At 42.5% G+C, this 13,571-nt stretch overlaps 1 protein-coding gene across 1 annotated transcript in view; it reads left to right on the top strand.

Moving 5' to 3' along the window:
- The window catches only part of HIP1R (huntingtin interacting protein 1 related), a 179,562-nt gene that overhangs the window by 56,890 nt on the left and 109,101 nt on the right, over positions 1-13,571 (top strand). The gene's annotated exons all lie outside the window — the stretch shown is intronic.

The raw sequence follows: 13,571 nt of genomic DNA, 5'->3' as shown, positions 1-13,571 counted from the left end.
GGAAAGTATAAGTATTGCAGCTCCTAATTGTGCGTTGCGTGCCATTATAGTGAAGCACATGAAAAGCATGCTTCTTCACGGTCACTTAACATGTTCGTTTTGCGGTTACGTGAGGCACTGCATGCATTGGTTTTTATTCTTACAGTAGAGAAGTCATTAATTATAACTTTTTGTGAATTGGGACATTTAAACTTGCTTTTTTTAATTCCAATCTAAATTTAGTAGGAGTCGGTGCATTGTTTTCCGACTCCAGGTACCCCAAATTTCCCCCGAATCCGACTCCTCGACTCCGACTCCACAGCCCTGGTTACTATAGCCCCCCCTTTTCCTTTTTGAAAAACTTAGGGGAGAAAGCATATTAAAACTGATGCCTTCTTCTTGTCTTTTGTAACCAAATTCCCTTCATCATCTCCTATGGGGCCAATATGCTCTGGCCTCACTTTCTGTTACTATATTTAAAACAATTCTTGAGATTTTTTTACTCTCCTCTATGTACCATTGGAGGTCTATTTAAGCATCCCTGATAGTGCTGTTACACTCCTTTTGCATTCCTTGTAGTTTTGGAATACTGACATTGACAATAATTTTTTTTCCTCTTTTGTGCATTTTTACATTATAGTTTAGGCATCCAAGTTTAATCTTGGCTCTTTTATATTTTTTGCCTTTTGGAATGCACTGGCCAATACCTTTTTTATTTAATATGTTCTTAATGCACTCCCATTTTTCCTCATTGTATCTTGGTCTTAGGACTTTCTAAGTTGCCCCGTGTTCCCACATCTGCGATCAGGTCTGTGGTGTTTGTTGTAATCAGTAGGTCTAGTAATGCATTCATTATCTCCTTGTTGGTGAATTCACCAACTGACTCTTGAAATTGTCCTGCAAGATATTTGGGAAATGGTGAGCCTTAGATGAATGAGCAGTTCGTTCTGCCTAGTCGATGTCTGGATAATTGAAATCCCCATTATAATATTTCCCTGCCTTGTTTCCATTAACTGTGATACGAGGTCAGAGTCCTCGTCATCCCTCAGGTTAGGGTCCTGTAGCATATGCCAACTATTACTTTCCCCTTAGTTTCCTCCCTTTGGCGCTCCAACCACAAAAATTCCACCTCCTCCCTTGCTCCATTAGTAATGTCATCCCTAACGTTCCCTTGCAAATCATTCTTGATGTACAGGCATACTCTTCCCCCCTTTACTAACCTACCTGTCCCTACGATATAGGGAATACCCCTGAACAGTTGCCAGCCAGTCATGTCAGCTGTTAAACCAAGTTTCTGGTATTCCCACAAAATGTAAATCCTTCTCGTAAATTAGAAGCTCCTATTCTCCCATTTTCTTAGCTAGTGTGTACAAGCCTTATAATTTTGTCCTGTCGCATACCATTTCCTTATTGCTATGAGGCTGCACTTGGGATTTACCAAATTACTCGCCTTGTGTCACCCTACCACTTATACCTTGTCACCCTACCACTTATACCCCCAATATTACCCACCACACCTTGCTCATTGCTCGCTATCACAACATCTCCCCCCCCCCCAACATTTAGTTTAAAAGTCCCTCTAACTTTCTTGCCATTTCTCTCCCAACAGAGCTGCACCCTCCCCATTCGGGTGCAGCCCCTAGGTGCCCCTTCTTACTGTACCAATTCCTCAGCCACTTGTTAATTTCCCTAATCTCCTGCTGGCTCTCTGGTGTGGCTCAAGGTACAGGCAGTGTTTCTGAGAATACCACCTTGGAGGTCCTTTTCTTCAATATAGCTCCTAAGTCCTTGATATCCTTTTTTAGGATACTCAGACTTGTACCAATGTATATCAGGACAGCTGGGTCCTCCCAGCAATCTGTCCATCCTATCCACGATATACCCATACTCCGGGTTGTACACAGGCCCTTGGTTTCTTCACCTAAAATGCAAGACTGTATTGTATATACACATCAGAATACAATTGAGGAATGGAGCTCCAGTGGAGAAGAGTCTTTGAGCATTGGTCACACAGAGGAGAGAAGCTTTCGGGAATTAGGGATAAGGCCAATAAAACTGCATTTAAAGGTACCCTAGACAATAATTTGCATTTGACTCTAGCAGTGTTGGGGTAGCAAAGGGTAGTTTTGAGTTTTACCAGAGGTTCAGCCAACTAAATATAATTAAGGTGGCTTTTTAATTCCAGAAAATCCAGGTATGCCCAGAATGAAATTTCAGACCTTGGGCTGAATTATTGTCAACAACACAATACTTGAAAAAGCTAGAAAAATATTTATGGTTTTATGAGCTGAGACAAGACAGATGAGCTTTATAAACCATTTATAAAAAAAACGAAAAAAAAAAAGGCTTTGCAACCACTTTTAAGTTTATACAGGCCGTATTTATTTATTGTAAGTTTAAAATTAAAAAAAGGTTTATATTTACCTGCTCTGTGCAAGCTGTCTTTTTGCCTATTCTAAAGTCTCAGCCAATGAGGAGGGTTGTCCTGGGCAGCTGAGACACTGCTGCAACATCGCTGGACATAGATGGGGCTCAGGTAAGTATTAAGGGGGGGCTGCTACACAACAGGGTTTTTTTTTTTTTTTTTTTTTTACCTTCGTTCATAAAATGCACGAAGGTAAAAAAACCTGCCTTTACAACCACTTTAATTGTTTTGACTCATGTGACATGTGACCAGCAGCAGATGCCCCTTCTACTTATGTTTTTATGTTTCCCTGCAGACAGGACCATGTTACAGCTGTATATCGATTAGCAAAAAGGTATACAGGGAGTGCAGAATTATTAGGCAAATTAGTATTTTGACCACATCATCCTCTTTATGCATGTTGTCTTACTCCAAGCTGTATAGACTCCAAAGCCTACTACCAATTAAGCATATTAGGTGATGTGCATCTCTGTAATGAGAAGGTGTGTGGTCTAATGACATCAACACCCTATATCAGGTGTGCATAATTATTAGTTAACTTCCTTTCCTTTGGCAAAATGGGTCAAAAGAAGGACTTGACAGGCTCAGAAAGTCAAAAATAGTGAGATATCTTGCAGAGGGATGCAGCACTCTTAAAATTGCAAAGCTTCTGAAGCGTGATCATCGAACAATCAAGCGTTTCATTCAAAATAGTCAACAGGGTCGCAAGAAGCGGGTGGAAAAACCAAGGCGCAAAATAACTGCCCATGAACTGAGAAAAGTCAAGCGTGCAGCTGCCAAGATGCCACTTGCCACCAGTTTGGCCATATTTCAGAGCTGCAACATCACTGGAGTGCCCAAAAGCACAAGGTGTGCAATACTCAGAGACATGGCCAAGGTAAGAAATGCTGAAAGACGACCACCACTGACCAAGACACACAAGCTGAAACGTCAAGACTGGGCCAAGAAATATCTTAAGACTGATTTTTCTAAGGTTTTATGGACTGATGAAATGAGAGTGAGTCTTGATGGGCCAGATGGATGGGCCCGTGGCTGGATTGGTAAAGGGCAGATAGCTCCAGTCCGACTCAGACGCCAGCAAGGTGGAGGTGGCGTACTGGTTTGGGCTGGTATCATCAAAGATGAGCTTGTGGGGCCTTTTCGGGTCGAGGATGGAGTCAAGCTCAACTCCCAGTCCTACTGCCAGTTTCTGGAAGACACCTTCTTCAAGCAGTGGTACAGGAAGAAGTCTGCATCCTTCAAGAAAAACATGATTTTCATGCAGCACAATGCTCCATCACACGCGTCCAAGTACTCCACAGCGTGGCTGGCAAGAAAGGGTATAAAAGAAGAAAAACTAATGACATGGCCTCCTTGTTCACCTGATCTGAACCCCATTGAGAACCTGTGGTCCATCATCAAATGTGAGATTTACAAGGAGGGAAAACAGTACACCTCTCTGAACAGTGTCTGGGAGGCTGTGGTTGCTGCTGCACGCAATGTTGATGGTGAACAGATCAAAACACTGACAGAATCCATGGATGGCAGGCTTTTGAGTGTCCTTGCAAAGAAAGGTGGCTATATTGGTCACTGATTTGTTTTTGTTTTGTTTTTGAATGTCAGAAATGTAGATTTGTGAATGTTGAGATGTTATATTGGTTTCACTGGTAAAAATAAATAATTGAAATGGGTATATATTTTTTTTTTTGTTAAGTTGCCTAATAATTCTGCACAGTAATAGTCATCCTGCACACACAGATATCCCCCTAAAACTAAAAACAAACTAAAAACTACTTCCAAAAATATTCAGCTTTGATATTAATGAGTTTTTTGGGTTCACTGAGAACATGGTTGTTGTTCAATAATAAAATTAATCCTCAAAAATACAACTTGCCTAATAATTCTGCACTCCCTGTATAGAAGTGTTTTTTTTTTAAATTATAATCACAGTGCCATGTCTCACATACAGAAATATGAGGGATAATGTAAATTAAAAAAGAGTTTAATATCACTTTAAGTTAACATTTTACTGCCTGGAGTTCACCTTTTAAGCTTTACAGACAGAGTTTTGTTGCCTGAATGTTAATGAGTGTATGTCACAAAAACAGTCTGTTGAAAATGAGGTCAGGGACACGTTTTTTTTGTAGAGATCCTCTGCTTGCTGAGTTTTAGGAAGTTGAAGTTAGTTTTAATTTTTTTATTTTTTTCACGCTAAATTTTTTTTAAAGTACACATCTGTGCAGGTAGTTATACATAGTCATAGCAAGAAGTTTCTTCTATTACAGAAACAGAGTGTATATGAAACATAATGTAGACAACCAGTAAACAATGGGCCAGGATTCTAAAAAACAGTAGCTTATCAAGTGATCACGCATACTGGGGAGATGGCGTTAGCCCTTGATATACAGTGCCCTGCGAAAGTATTCGGCCCCCTTGAACTTTGCGACCTTTTGCCACATTTTAGGCTTCAAACATAAAGATATAAAACTGTAATTTTTTTTGAAGAATCAACAAGTGGGACACAATCATGAAGTGGAACGAAATTTATTGGATATTTCAAACTTTTTTTAACAAATAAAAAACAAAAAAATTGGGCGTGCAAAATTATTCAGCCCCCTTAAGTTAATACTTTGAAGCGCCATTTTTTGCTGCGATTACAGCTGTAAGTTGCTTGGGTTATGTCTCTATCAGTTTTGCACATCGAGAGACTGAAATTTTTGCCCATTCCTCCTTGCAAAACAGCTCGAGCTCAGTGAGGTTGGATGGAGAGCGTTTGTGAACCGCAGTTTTCAGTTCTTTCCACAGATTCTCGATTGGATTCAGATCTGGACTTTGACTTGGCCATTCTAACACCTGGATATGTTTATTTGTGAACCATTTCATTGTAGATTTTGCTTTATGTTTTGGATTATTGTCTTGTTGGAAGACAAATCTCCGTCCCAGTCTCAGGTCTTTTGCAGACTCCATCAGGTTTTCTTCCAGAATGGGCCTGTATTTGGCTCCATCCATCTTCCCATCAATTTTAACCATCTTCCCTGTCCCTGCTGAAGAAAAGCAGGCCCAAACCATGATGCTGCCACCACCATGTTTGACAGTGGGGATGGTGTGTTCAGGGTGATGAGCTGTGATGCTTTTACGCCAAACATAACATTTTGCATTGTTGCCAAAAAGTTTGATTTTGGTTTCATCTGACCACAGCACCTTCTTCCACATGTTTGGTGTGTCTCCAAGGTGGCTTGTGGCAAACTTTAAACGACACTTTTTATGGATATCTTTAAGAAATGGCTTTCTTCTTGCCACTCTTCCATAAAGGCCAGATTTGTGCAGTATACGACTGATTGTTGTCCTATGGACAGAGTCTCCCACCTCAGCTGTAGATCTTTGCAGTTCATCCAGAGTGATCATGGGCCTCTTGGCTGCATCTCTGATCAGTCTTCTCCTTGTATGAGCTGAAAGTTTAGAGGGACGGCCAGGTCTTCGTAGATTTGCAGTGGTCTGATACTCCTTCCATTTCAATATTATTGCTTGCACAGTGCTCCTTGGGATGTTTAAAGCTTGGGAAATCTTTTTGTATCCAAACTTGGCTTTAAACTTCTCCACAACAGTATCTCGGACCTGCCTGGTGTGTTCCTTGTTCTTCATGATGCAGTTACAGGCATCATTCAGATATCTTCTTCTTTTACAGCCGGCGTTTCCCTGTACTGTAAAAACAATCATAGCAATTCAGTCGCTTGATTGTTTTTACAATATCTCTCCAGTGCTTCCATAGAGATGGCCCCCAGTAGTCTATATATGACCTTTTGGAGGATCAGGCGCGACGTTGTGACGTCACGCCCAGCCTCTGCATTTGAAAACATTCCGTTGCCTCGGCTGGGAAGCCAAGATCGTTTATTTTTCAGGATTTCCAGGCTAGAGGCGAGATTTGCGGACTTGTAGACCCCTGGTCTCGCTGTAATGAGGACCTGTCATGTCCTATTCCAATGTATGTTTACATTCCTTGTAATAGAAATAAAAGCGATCAAAAAAAAAAAAAAAGAAAGTGTCAAAATAGAAAAATAAACAAAAAAAAAAAAGAGAGCATCCCCATGTGCTGGCTCACAGAAGCGTACACATACGTAGGTCCACCCACATATGTAAATGGCTTTCAAGCCACACATGGAAGGTATCCCACAGTACACAAAGCATTGAAAAGCAATTTTAGTAAATATAAACTGCTAAATACCTTTTTTCTCATCAGTAGTATACAGTAGTCTTGTGACTTCTATCAGTGTCTGGCTGAGCACTGGTTAGTGTTTGTAGGAGGCATTTTCATTCTCCCTGGACTGTTTTTTATGAGTCTGCATGACTCCTAACCCTCTGTTTGGACAGTGCTAATTGGGCCTGTGCCGATCACAACAAAATAAACACCCTCGTAATACACACTAAACAGAGTATGTACAGAGTGCCCCCAAGGCTCTGTTCTATCAGCAGATGGATTGGGGACCGTGGAAGAAGGGAAGGATCAGAGAAGACAGGATCAAACAGCCATTTTATAAAATGCAGAGAATTAACCCCTTAGGTTCCACAGTGAGTATAACAAGCATACTTTACTGCACATACAGACTGATTTTTACTGTTGTGGGTTTGGTTAACAACTTCCTGCCCAGCCTATAGCAGAATGACGTCCGGGCGTAGTTCAGCTATCCTGACTGGGTGCCATATGACGTCCAGCAGAATAACTGTAGTTTGGGCATGCAGCGACCGTTGGTGCGGCGTGCCAGTCTGACACACCGCCACACTGACGGAGGCTCTTTACCACGTGATCAGCTGTGTCCAATCACGTTTATCTGCATTTCCTCATTCGCGTCTGACAGACGCGAGTAGAGGAGAGCCGATTGGTGGGTCTGTGCTGATTGTTTATGCCCGCCCAGGACCACCAGGGATGGCCACCACACAGGACCACCAGGTATGCCACCCTAGACCACCAGGCAGCTGCCAATCAGTGCTCATCCACAATGCCTACCAGTGCCACCAGTGATGCCTATCAGTGCAATCTATTGGTGTCAGCCATCAGTACTGCCTATCATTGCTCAGTAGTGCAGCCTATCGCTGCCACCCATAAGTACCCATCAGTGTAGCCTTTCAGTGCCACCTATCAATGTTCATAAGTGCTGCCTATCAGTGCCCATCGTCGGTGCCACTTATCAGTGCCCATCAGTGAAGGAGAAAACGTACTTATTTACAAAATGTTATAACAGAAACAAAGAAAAAACATTTTTCTTTTTATTCATTTAGCAAAAAATAAAAACCGCAGAGGTGATCAAATACCACCAAAAGAAAGCTCTATTTATGTGAACAAAATTATAAAAATTTAGTTTGGATACAGTGTAGCTGACCATGCAATTGTCATTTTAAAAAGTGATCGCGCTAAATATTGGCTTGGGCGGGCATTTTTAACCCTTTTTCGGCCGCTAGTGGGGGTTAAAAGCGCCCTGCTAGCAGCCTAAAACCTCTGCAAAAACAACGGTAAAGTGCCTCAGGCCTTGGTGTGAAAGCAGCCTTCCTGTTCCAGTGACATAAAGATGAGAGGTAATGGTATCACTGGTGAATCAGGATGAGTTTAGGCGTGTTCGCAAACCCACACCTGCAGAGCCCGCCAGGAAGTCGGCACTGCACAGCGCTAATTGCAGGCAGTCGGCGGCAGAGCTGATATAGAGGATCCTGGGCCACCAGTGGAGAACCATGGAGGGTGAAAGCAGGAAGAGCAATCAATGCTGTGGGCTGACACAGAGACTCCTCACATGGATACAGCCTGCTGGACAACTCTGTGATTTTCATGACTTTGATGAGCCTTTACACATACTGTTTTTAGTAAGTGTTTTTATCTCCTTGAGACAATAAAGCACCTGTAACTACTGCACTTAGAAGCGTTTTTTTCTGTTCCTTTTTGTTTTTTTCTGGTAAAAAATAAAAACCTTACATGGGTTTAAGTGCTTTCCCCACTCTTGAGAGGGCAAATGTTTTGGCTGGTGGTATTGAGCTCAGATGTATTATGATACATAAAAAAGATGTACAAAGCTTTGAGCTTTGTTTTGTTGTCATGTAGTCCAAATCAGGACATGACTTTTCCTGTGTATATGGTATAAATTGTGGTGTGGATTAGAGGTCGACCGATGTGGCTTTTTCTCTGGCCGATGCCGATATTTAGAAATTGCGGCGGCCGATGGCCGATATATGATGCCGATTTGAAGAAAAAAATTTCCACCTTACCACATAAAATCTAACAGTTAGACCCCTTTCACACTGGGGTGTTTTTCAGACGCTTTTGGGCTAAAAATAGCGCCTGCAAACTGCCTGCAAAACGGCTCCCCTGCAGTCTCGGTGTAAACGCCCAAGTGCGTTCACACTGAGGCCGTGCGCTGGCAGGACGTTAAAAATAAAAAAATAAAAAAAAGTCTTGCAGCATCTTTGGAGCAGTGTATACTGCTCCTCCACCACTCCTGCCCATTGAAATGAATGGGCACTGCTGCCGAAGCGCCTGCAAAGCGCTTCTGCAGCGGTGCTACACGGGCACATTTAACCTCTTCATCGGCCGCTAGCTGGGTTATAAGCGCCCTGCTAGCAGCCGAATAGCGTCTGCCCGCTCCAGTGTGAAAGCAGCGGAGTTCCGCCGAAAAAAATATATTAAAAGTCAGCAGCTACAAATACTGCAGCTGCTGACTTTTAATATATGGTCACTTTGTGGTTGAACTGGATGGACTTGTGTCTTTTTTCAACCTGACTAACTATGTAACTATGTAACTTACCTGTCCTGGGCGCCTGCGATGTTGGCACCCGAAGCCGATCTCTCCCTCGGCTCTCGGGTACTGCCCCGGCCATCTTCGGTAAGGGAATCAGGAAGCAGGCACAAAAACAGGTAATCAAAACTTTTGGACGAATAAAAAATAAATAAAAAATAACGAGCCAACTTTACTGTATTTTTTTTTATTCATTAAAGTGTATTTTTTTCCCAAAAATTGCGTTTGAAAGACTGCTGCGCAAATACCGTGTGACATAAAATATTGCAACAACCGCTATTTTATTCCCTGGGGTCTCTGCTAAAAAAAAATATATAATGTTCGGGGGTTCTAAGTGATTTTCTAGTAGAAAATACAGGATTTTTAATTGTAAGCAACAAGTGTCCGAAAAGATTTAGTCTTTAAATGGTTAAACTGAGAACTTTTACACACGGAGTTCAGTTCATTGATAAGTAGAAACATTGTATTCTTTTCTCACACTTGGCAGGCTGCCCACAGACAAGTCGCTCCACCGGAAACTTCAGGCAACTTTCAAATGACTTCTGTATCATAAAAGTCAATGCAAGTCGCGCTGAAGTAAATCATTTTTTTTTTTAAACAATCGGCCGATGCCGATTTAATGAAAAAGTGCCAAAAATCGGCCGATATATTGGTCGACCTCTAGTGTGGATTTCTGTGTGACTAGTTGACAAGGTTATACTGTATGTCCTAAAGGTTGAATTGGTTTTAAATGATTCTTGGTTGTTGGGATGCTGCAATGCGTAACCAGTTTTACTCCTCTAAAAATAACGTCTAGGTGTGACCTCCTATTAGTCACATTCCTCCAGTGCCCAGACAATGCCAATAAAACAAGACTGGGTGGTTCCATACAAACCACTTTGATTTTAGGCCCTGAGCAGTACATTTAAGCGGAGGTGCCAAAATACAAATGCCTAAAGCTTAACTTTACAGCGCCTAATTATGTCCCATCATCTAATATTAACATTTAATGCCTATAAGTTGAAGTTTAGCTAAATAAAAATATTTCCAGTTAGTCACATTATTTACCTGTACCTGCATATTCCATGTTGTGCAGGTTGCTAGGTCCTGTACAAATTGTCACGGAAAGGATGCCCCATCCTCTTCCTGTATCCGATTAGACCCTCTCCCCATTCACTGATCATTTTACAGACTGTGTAATCAACGAAACAAAAACCTTTCTTAATGGTGGAGGGGGCCGGAAGTGGCTGTGTCTTCGTCAGGCCATCTGTCTTGCTTTTCTGGCCAAAATCCCAAAGCTGTTAACCATTGCAGCGCCAGAGGTTCAGAGACGGGAAGAGGACAGGCACCCCGCAGTGAAGATCTCTGAGATCCTATCTGCACAACGTGGGACATATTTTGTTTACCTTTCCTTTTCGGTGTACAGCCCTGTAATTTTCGGTAAATTGTGGTGCAATATGGTAACCTGCTTGTGTGATTGGCTTACTGATTTTCCAAGAAGTCTGCAGTCAGATTTTGGGCATCTTCTGCAGCAAAAATGTCAATTTTTGATGAGACTCCCATAGGGAAATTGTATCGCATGAGATGCAGACCCTGTCACTTTTTGCTCATTGGAACCCTGCAAGTGTATTGGCTGATAATTATAAACTCGCTCCCATTCACGTTCATTTTACACAGGGACACAAACAAATGGCAGTTCAGAATAACAAAAGGTAGCAATCTGCAGCAAAGTTTTCATTTACTCTTAAAGGATTGGAAAGCTGCAATATACTGCCCTATAGGTCATTATTAATCCTATTGGGTCTCTGTGAATGTGCCTTACAGATTGACATAGAAGTTACGAAAGGATTTATCTCTACATATTCAGCCGTACAGTTGTCCCTGCTCTCTGTGCATTTTTCTACCCTTGCATTTTAAAACGAATACGCCATAAGCTCCTGAAGAAGCGTTTTGGGAATACGCGCCAACATGTCGAGCTGAGCTGTGTATGACACACTGCCTCTTTTTTCATTATTTTCTCGTACAAAGGGTTTTATTAAAGTTCAGTACAACATTACCATACATTAGCAATGATGGTCATAACATGGAACAAAACAAAAAGAAGGAATACAAAAAACTCTGAAAATAGACTTTCCAAGTCACAGTGAATATGTTCAGGCCCCAAAGGTAAATGTATGGGACCGGCTCCGGGTCCTTGTCATCTTTAGGGACCTTAGACAATACAATGAATCAAAAAAACATGTAACCATCACTACCAGGATTGAGCCTGGTGAATCTAAGACAGTGGTTCTCAACCTGGGTGTCGAATGACGATTTGCCAGGGGTCACTAAATCCTGGGCTGTTCCTGAAGCTCGCACTGCTTTCCCAGCCTATTTGCTTCTGCCCAGCAGTGCTGTCCCTGGAGCCTGCGGCCTCCCACTCACCCTGTTCGCAGCCACCCATTCAGTTCACAGCATAGCTGGGTGGCAGAGACTAGAGGTCAGCTGACTGGTGAGGAATGTGAAGTGGGAGGGACTGCAGGAGACCCTATCTCCTGATTTCAGCATAGGTGTCACTGCTACGAGACACCACAAAGTCAGAGACATAGTGAGTAACACTGCCTGTGATTAGAGTTGCCATTAAAAGTCCCCACTACAGTTCTCAGATAAGCAGATGACCCTGATCAAGAGCACCTAAGTTGGATGATCAGAAATGCCCCAAGCATTGCCACTGATACATACTGAGAGGAAAATAGAGGGAGGAACAAAGAAAAAGGGAGAGAAAGAATGAGAGAAAGAACAAGAAAAATGGCTAAAGAGAGGGATGGGGGGAAAAACAAGAAATTAGGATAGAGGGATAAAAGGGAAAGAAAGGAGAACAAAGAGAAAGGTTGGTACATCCTAAAATGTCCAAGAAGGGGTGTTAATACTGTACGAGTGGAAGGGACTCAGGGAGCGCTAAATGTCTGTGGGTTAGGGGCGCAATTAACTTGTCTTGCCTTGGGTGCTGAAAACCCACGCTACGAAAAATAATTTTACTGTTAGGGGTCCCCACAACTTGGGAAATTTTTATCAAGGGGTCACGGCACTAGCAAGGTTGAGAACCACTGATCTAAGATACAGATAAGGGTGAGGAGGAAGAAAAAAGAAGGGGGATAGAAAGAAGAGAGAAGAAGTGGTAGAATAGGGGTGAAAAACAGAGAAAGAAAATGAATAAGGGGAGGGAGGAGAGTGGGGGAGTCCGCAGGGCGAGGGGGCAGAGACCTACTAGAGTGAAATGAGCCATGGGTGGAATCTAGAAGGATGGCCGTAAGCCACCCAGGGCTCCCAAACCCCAAAGAACTTATCATGGGTGTCTGATAATATGGCTGTCAATTTTTCATTTACCATGTCATCATTTACGCAGTTTTTGACAGCTTCAACTCTTTTCATCATTTTTTATGTCATTGTATCCAACAACTGAAAAGTGACCTTTTTGGTCCCTCATCCTAAGTATACTATAAATATATATGCTATGTAGGTGGTAGGGTTGTCCCGATACCACTTTTTTTAAGACCGAGTACAAGTACCGATACTTTTTTTCAAATACTCGCCGATACCGAATACCGATACTTTTAATTTAATCTCATGTGAAAGTGGCACGTGTCAGTATTTATTATTGTATTTTTTTTTTTTTTTTTTTTACAATGCTTTCTTCTTTTTTTGGAGGGGGGGGGCGGCATCTGGGGACAGTGCCAGTGGGTTTTTTTTTATTATTATTATTATTTTTTACAATTTTTTTTATTTTTATTTTTTTGCAATTTTATTTTTATTTTTTTAATCAGCCCTGTTGGGGGGATATGGTGAGATATCAGGGGTCTTAACAGACCTCTGACATCTCCCCTTTGAGACAGAGAAAGGGGCTAGGGACACACATTCCCGAGTCCCTTTCTCAGCAGACTCAGCTGCACTGAAAATGAAAGAGACATCGTAATTACAGGAGGTTACAATGTTTCAGTTATGTGAATGGACTCTGTCCATTCAGAAAACGAAGGAGCCGGGTTTACCGACACCTACCTCCGCTCTCCATCCTGAGATAGAGGGGGACAGATGCACGGAAGGGGACACGGAGCAGCATGGAGGGGGACAGATGCATGGAGGGGGACACGGAGGAGAGAGGGGGGACAGATGCATGGAGAAGGACGGATGGGGACTGGAGGATAGGGGACAGTCAGCGGTGATCATGTGTGGGAGAGAAGCACCGATCACTGCTGAAAGTCGCGACGGGGGGTTTGAGAGAGAGGACCGGCTGTGGCTGTCAGACTTTTAAATCTATACAGGGTGATCAGTGCTTGTAACTCCTCCACAGCACTGATCACCCTGACTGCCCAGGTATCGGGTGAAGTATCGGAGCATTTGCCCCGGGTACAAGTACTCAGGCAAATGCTCGGTATCGGTACCGATACTAGTAGGTG

This window comes from Rana temporaria, chromosome 1 (genome assembly GCF_905171775.1).
Source record: "Rana temporaria chromosome 1, aRanTem1.1, whole genome shotgun sequence".
NCBI lineage: Eukaryota > Metazoa > Chordata > Amphibia > Anura > Ranidae > Rana > Rana temporaria.
The sequence above is the reverse complement of the archived record's forward strand: the minus strand, read 5'-3'. Positions and strand labels throughout refer to the sequence as shown.